The following is an 8,037-nucleotide window of genomic DNA, read 5'->3' on the forward strand; positions in this document are numbered from 1 at the left end:
TAATTACTTTATTTAAATAATAAAATTTATAAGTGAAAGTTTTAAATATTTTAGTCTAGGTAAAATATTTTATAAATGAAAATTTTTAATTATTTTATTCAAATACAAAATATTAAAAATATTTTCATCATTTTATCAAAAATAAAAAAATTAGAAATAAATAAATTTAATTATTCTATCAAAATACAAGATTTTGAAAATATAAAAAAATAATTTTTTTATCCAAACAACAAAATATAAAAATGATAAAATTTAAATTGAAGCAATTAAAATTTTTGAAATTTAAAATTTCTTAAAATTCTAAAATTCTCCCTCCAAACACAACATAAGATAAATTGCAATTACTTTCTGTTTTCATACATCTGGACATTACAAAACATTTACATTTATGTCCATTCCAAATCCTTACAATTTTTCTCTAGTGCTTATGTCATCAACGACTACTATTCTCATGTTCAGTACTCAATTATGTCCCTGATTATAGATAGTATATGATTACAACACAATTAGAAAATCAATGGCAAACACTGACATAATTGAGTACACCACAATGCACAGATCAAAATGTAACGCTGCTATTTTCCCATGCATAATGGGAGTCTGATACATGAGCACAAGAACACTTAAACAGATGCACATTGCAATAGTTACTAGAAAATAAACTCAAAAAAAATCTATTTTAATATATCCTTTTATGACAAGTCATCAATATAGTCTTTACTCATTAATCAAAATCTTTCACCGATCTTTCCTAAACAACCCTTTTCGAGACCTTCACAATCAGCTTTAACACCACTCGACTTGTTTCAAATCATCAACTATACCTACAAAGTAATACAAAATTTTTCAGGTACTTTGTCCTCACTCACTTTTCAAAAAACTTTCTAGAAAGTCACTCGTTTCATAATTATTCTAAATCAAACACATTTATCCATGTAGTTCTTATATGATGGGTTATCAAAAAATAAATACATCTTGTTGGTATATCTAACACTAATTAATTCCTTAGTCATTCTCATTTGTCTAGTCTCATACCTACACAGCTTCTAGATCTTTCTTATTCCGATGTGATTCATCCCGGGTGTTACATGACTCATCATATACTCAAGTTGAGTCATGTTAAATGAGAATCCAAACACATCCTAAGCTTCCAAAAATGTATCATATAATCTATACATGATGAAAATTTAAAATTTTACATTATTGGACATCTCTTTTAAAATGCAAAAAAGATAGAGATTTTCCTTTATTTCATTTATATGACAGTTAATTAGTTACCAATCCTAGATCAGCGGGAAAAGCAGCCAACCCCAAAAAACTTTGGCAGGACAGCACAATCAGACATACACAGAGAGACACAGTGACAAGTCAAAGACACAGAGACAGAGATACACACGCAGTTAATTAGTTACCAATCCTAGATCAGGATAGCGCACACAGACAGCGAAAAAACACACACACATAGAGAGACCTGTGAGCTGTTAAGCATGAATAGAGAGTGTGAATATCCAGTATCTTACAAACATTGAATCTTAGTTGGCGTTGCAGATAATTTGTGAGTTTTCAACATCTTGTGTGCCAAGGATTCTCCTCTTTTAATTAGACTTCGGACAGAATTAGTCAACATCCTGTTTTCCTTATTCTGATAATGTTATTGAATATTCATTAACAACTTTTTTATTTAGCCAAGAAAAAATATTCATTAACAATTATGGAACCTCGGGTCAGGATAGAATAAACCAGCAATCAGGTATAGTTACATCGCGGAATAAAAGAAATCATAAACAAATAATGAAATCCTAAATGAGAATAGATTAATAGAATTAAGGCATCATTGAGTGAAAAGGCAAAACCACAACTTTAAAGAGTTTCCAGCTTGAACTTAAACCTCAAAATACAACTTTCCTAAAGTTTCAGGGTATCTGAGAAGCGCCTATATCCAAAAGCAATGGTATAAAAAAAATACATGATAAGAAGTTAAATTAGTCACAAACAACCATCTAATCTCAGCACTGTCTCGACTAGAATGTGCAACTGATGCCTACCCAGTACCCACCAATTGGCTAATGAGTCCATGGAGCAAAATCTGGTTACCAATAAAGCACCATTAATGACAATATAGTAGAATGAGATACACACTCAACACAATTTTAAACAAATACTAATAGTACCACTTATGCAAAGGCACCAGGTTTTCGTCCATGGCATCTAATATAGGAACTACAGTCAGTTTGGTCAAACAAAAACAATTGAAAAAGTATATATGGCTTTCACCTGTTCGTAAATAATAACATCAAGCATGTGTCCTGTCTCAACCCAGGAACAGGAAACAGAAAATAGACACATGCAAGTCAGGGTTTTAAATATTGCACTATAGCACTGCTATAGCGGCAGAGCGGCCTCTACCCGCTACAGGGGATGCTGTAGCAAAGCGGTTTAGTGTAGCAGTAGTAGTGGACCAAATAGCAGTTGTAGCAGCACTGTGTGCTGTTTCCAAAAAAGCCTTCTAAATAACCAGAGACATTAAGCTTTTTAGGGACTCGTATTTGACTTTTGTTGGTATTTACTTGCATCCTTTGTTTAAGATACCTATGACTTTTTATTGTTAATTATGCCATTAATTTTGAGTAATTTTTATCATTTATGAGAATTTATACAGTGTATAGACTATATAAAAAATTTCAAAATAGCGGCCATGCGGCTATGCCACTATAGCATTTTCGGCCGGCTGCTGTAAACCGGTATCCGGGATTTAAAACACTGATGCAAGTCCAATTTTGTCAGTTAACCATATCCTAGTCATAGTTGCTAAGCACATTTCCTTCATTGCCCAGCAGAAGACAGTTTTCTAAAGAACCTGTGGGTTTGCATTTTAAAAAGACAGGCTTAAACTAAGGCTTCCAGAAAGATATCATATTCAATCTGACAATGTTTACACTTTACATGTTGAAAATTTTACATTATTGGACATCTCTTTTAACATGCACAAAAGATAGGAATTTTCCTGTATTTCATTTATATACTCTAGTTACCAATCCTAGATCACCGCGAGGAGCAGCCAACCCCAAAAAAACTATTGCAAGATGGCATACAGAGACAGAGAGAGAACACACACACACAGACCTGTCAGATGTTAAGCACGAATAAAGAGTGTGAATATCCAGTATCTTACGACATTGAATCTTAATTGGCATTATAGATAATTTATGAGTTTCATCGTATTGTGTCAAATCTTTAAGCATTCTCCTCTGTTATTCAGGCTTCAGACAGCTTAAGAGGTGTGGGCGGCAAAAATAGTCAACATCTTGTTTTCCTTATTCCGATAATTTTACTGAATATTAGCAACTTTTTCATTCAGCCTAGAAAAAAAAATTCAATAGCAATTCAAAATATATAAGAAACCTCAGATCAGGATATACAAAACCATCAATCAGGTACAGTTATATCGCTTAAAAAGAAAATCATAAACAATCAATGAAAGAAAAAAAATACAAGAATAGAATAACAAAATGAAGAATTAAGGCATCATTGAGTTAAAAGGCAAAACCACAAAGTAAATGACTTTCCAGCAAGAAGTTGAACCTCAAAATACAATTTTCCTAAAGCTTCAGGGTATCTGAGAAGCACCTATCTCCAAAAGCAATGGTCTAAGGAATATACATGTTAAGAGGTTAAACTAGTCACAAAACAACCTTCTAATCGACAGCAGCCTAAATAGAATGTGCAACTCATGCCTACCCTGTACCCACCAATTGGCTCATGGGTCCATTTAGCAAACTCTGGTTACCCAAAAAAACACCAATTAATGACAATGTATCAGAACGAGACACACATTATTCAACACAATTTTCACACTTGAACATAACTATCTTTCTCTTCCACACTGAGAGGAGAAACCTGGAGACCACCCTCATCACCATCACCACAACAAGTATTGCTCATAATCCGCCTCACATCTTTGTTACCCATCACACTATCAAAACCAACATTCTCAGAACAATCCTCACCCCATTGCTGTTTCATGCAAAACACATCACAGAAAAAGTCTGTCAAAACAGTCTCATAGCCGGGCATTTTAGCGTACCCGGGGAAGTAATTGATATCAACAATAAGGTAACGATTCCCGCATCGAGAATCCTGAATAACATCGAAATTAAACAGGTTCAGCCTCATCACACGTCTTAATCCCCGAGCTATCTGAGTAATGAAGCTCAGGGGAGGCATTTCGGTATCATCCAAATGCATCATCTTATAATACCTATCGTCAGTTCCCTCATCGGTGGCCAAATTCGACACCTACGAAAACCTCCGCAAGTCCTCCGAAGCCCTTACCAACTCATCCTCTCCGACGTCCGGTAGGGACTTCCGCTTCACGCACCTCACGCGCTCGCCGGTGACGTACACCTTGAAGATCACGCCGCCGTGGTTCACGAACTCCTGCACCACCACCGGCGGCTTCAGCGAATTCAACCCGTCATGGTTGAAAACCAGCGCCATCTTGTGCGACTTCGCCCTGCCGTCGGCGACCAAGGGCTTCGCGATCACCGGAAACTTCAGCGCCTCCCAGTTCCGCCGGTCGAAGAGCGTATCCTTGTTGTATATCACAATCTGCTTCGGAATCCCGAACGTCTCGCTCCGGTCGTCGACGTTCAGCTCCGATACCACCTGCAGCATCGAAATCCGGTTGTGGAGCCTCGATCGATTCCGGCGAGTCCAGAACAACGGCATTAGGGTACTTAACGGTGAAATCCGTTAATTGACGCTTCCAATCGTCGTCGTAGAGCTTGTGGAGGACGCAATCGAATGGACCTTGATCCGTTAGGCTCCGGTTCAGGTCGACCCGGATCAGGTCTATCCCGCGAGATCTCGCGAGATTCACGAGCGAGTCTCGGATGAAGCTGTTTTGCTTCTTCGGCAACAACGCGTACCCTATTCGGAACCGTTTTTCCTTCGCCATTGGATTTTTTTTCTTCTCTTCTAAATGTCACGAACGAATCGCATTTGCGAGGGAGAGAAAAAAGAGACGAGCTGCGAGGTTTTGGTGAAATTGTTGGATTAGGGCTTTGTTACGATTCGACGTCGTTTTGGTGACACAGAAATATGCAGAGTTTGGAAAAAAGAATGAAGAATGAAGAATGGAGAATGGCAAAAAGAGGAAAAGTCGAAAGGATATGTACGGAGTGGTGTGGATGGATATATATATATATATAGCTTAGACTAGGGTTAGAGCGGGAGGGGGTGATAAAAGGACCGGGTGAGTTTGAAAGTAGAGGATCGGGTACACGTGGCGAGGTTCTTTGGGGCGTTACGTGGATTCACGCCGCTTAATGAAGCGCGTGGGGGTGCTGAAACGACAATGGAACTGGAGAGTCAAAGTCAAACCGGGATAAGATTTTGGTGGTGTTTGGTGACAACACGAAATAGATAGGAATGGAACCAACATAACGGGACATTTTTGTGCTACTTTTTTTTTTCTATCTTTTTATCTTTATGGGATGATGACCCAGACAGTGTATCTGTGTATGTATTTTCTTAAAAAATAAATAATGTAATATATTAATCCCCTTCTTCCCCTTATATATTATATAAAAGTCTAAATTTATTTGTGCTTTTGTTGAATCTTCTTTCTCTCTCTTATAAGTATTTTTTTATTTGAATATTTTTCTCTCATAGAGTAGTGAACTTTTTACTCTATAGTTGAATATTTAAAATATTTTTTTATATTATTGTAAGGAAAAAATGTTTCTTATTTTATAAAGGCTAATTATTTGTTTTATTTGTCCACCTTTGTGTTGGATATAGTGCTTGAGACTATTATACTTTTAAAGTTTAATCTTTGATAGTTTGTTATTTTTTTATTTGATAATAGAGGAATATTCAACTATTTTAAAATGAAACAATTTTCAGGCTTAATCCCATTAAATTGGCACTTATTTTTATATGTCAAATTGTCATTTTTAAACCCTATATAATTAAGGTGAACATATAAAAAATTTATTATTCTAATTACTTTATTATTCATTAAAATTTTAAGAATACATATTTTTTTCTCAATAGTGTGACTATTTTAAAATATATGTATGATAAAGGATAAGGTTTCTTTTTTTTGCATATAGGTATGACTAATGTAACTTGTTTTTCCTATAAGATAATAGTGTTAAGAATTTTCTAACAAACTCCTTTAAACACATTTTTTATAGGTAGCTTAAATTTATTAAAATTTATACAATCAGAAGAATAAATTGGTAAATATGATTTAAAATTCAAAACTTTATCCTTTTTAAAAAATCTTAACCAATAAAAGAAATTATGTTGAAAATAATATGTCGGAAAGAGAGAGTATATTCTTATAATTTCTCTTGCCTAAAAATATTATTTAATTTCCAAATGTCAAAAACAAGGATTAATTGTGGAAGCATTAATGGAATATTGGAATACATAACCAGTTGTATAGGGTGACTATTAAAGCCTCGAAAGGACCAACTACCAAATATGAGTGGGCCTGCTCAATGCTCTCATATTTTGCCAAAGATCGTAACATTAGCATATGCAAATAATGCTTCCCAACAGATGCTGGTTCCTGAATTACTGGTCCTATGATGTGAAGAGTGAAATGAGGTTGGTCCTTCTAATGTTTCTATACAAAAGATTAAATCCCTTTACTTTATGGCTGCCATTAAAGTCTCCATCACTTGGACCAATCTTTGTCTCCCGATCACTTGAAAAGTTTGAAAGTAACCAGAGATTCTAAGTATAATTCTTTCCTAAAGCACAGTAGTCTTTGCAAAATTTGCCTTCGGTTTGCTTGACAAAATAGGAAAGGAAAAAGTAAATAAAATATATGAATAAAGGAGTGAAAAAAATATATTAATATGCTAGCTATATATTATTTCAACATTAATTTTTCACTATCATATTTAATAGTAGTGCATGTCGCTGTTGTCACTGAGCAACTTGAGAAAGTGATTTGTGAAGGATATGTTCATTGTATATTGAATTTCTCATATCTAGCTAGTCCCCATACCTAGCTTCATTGATGTTGTTCTAGGATTGGCTATGCACCTAGCTAGAGTCTCAAACCCTAAGGAAAAAAAAAATAGAACATCTTTATCATGATTTAGTTCAGTTTTCAATTCCTGTTATTAAATTTAAACTAGACTAAACCACATGTTCTATAAAATCTCATTATCTTAACTTCAATCACGACTCGATTTTATTAATAATAATATTATGTGACAAGTGGACTATGGAATGATTTGTAATATATTTAAAACAATAAACTCCATTATCACTTATCAGTATGGCTATCACAACTGAAAATCTTGAACCCGATCACTTTACTTGGAGAATATTATTGGCCTGCGGCCCATTTTTCCTCCGCGTGAGATATATTGTGATCCCAAAAATTTTAAGATCCTTTGAACCCATTAAACAAACAAATGTTGGACCAAAGAAAAGAAACATGCCGTTATCTCCAAAATTCCCAGACTTAGAAAGGTTAAAACTTCCTTCACTCCTCCTCCTATTGTTTTATGTATTTTTTTATTATATTTTAGAAAGTTCATTTTAAAATATAAATTTGTATTTCATAATGAACGTTGTGAGATATAATACAAAGTACATGAAGCAATAGAAGGAGTGTAAGAAATACCAGCCCTTAAGAAATCCATGAAACCGTGCCCAAACCGATTTATTAAAATAAATAAGCTTAAATATAATTTGGGTCTTTTTATCTTTTTATTCTGTAAATTTAGTTCATGTATTTTAAAATTGAAATATTTGATCCTCCTATTTATAAAATCTACGATTTTAATCTTTCCATTTCAAAATAGAGATTTTTCTATTTTAAAAAATTTACAATTTTGGTTAAAATCTCAATTTTGTCTATCTTTTATTTCTTTTGGTTTGGTTTTATTGAACCCTAAACCTAACATGTTCATTTAAGGTATCGTTAAAAAATTATTTAATTAACTATAAAGTAAGAAATAAAAGAAATAAAACACAAGCAAAATTAAATATTAAACCAAAATTATAGAT

The 8,037-nt window shown here is 34.0% G+C and overlaps 1 pseudogene; it reads right to left on the reverse strand.

The window, feature by feature from the left end:
- Nucleotides 1-3,499: 3,499 nt before the first annotated feature.
- Nucleotides 3,500-5,182, reverse strand: LOC114408708 (annotated as a pseudogene).
- Between the last annotated feature and the right edge of the window lie 2,855 nt (nucleotides 5,183-8,037).

This window comes from Glycine soja, chromosome 1 (assembly GCF_004193775.1).
Source record: "Glycine soja cultivar W05 chromosome 1, ASM419377v2, whole genome shotgun sequence".
Classification (NCBI taxonomy): domain Eukaryota; kingdom Viridiplantae; phylum Streptophyta; class Magnoliopsida; order Fabales; family Fabaceae; genus Glycine; species Glycine soja.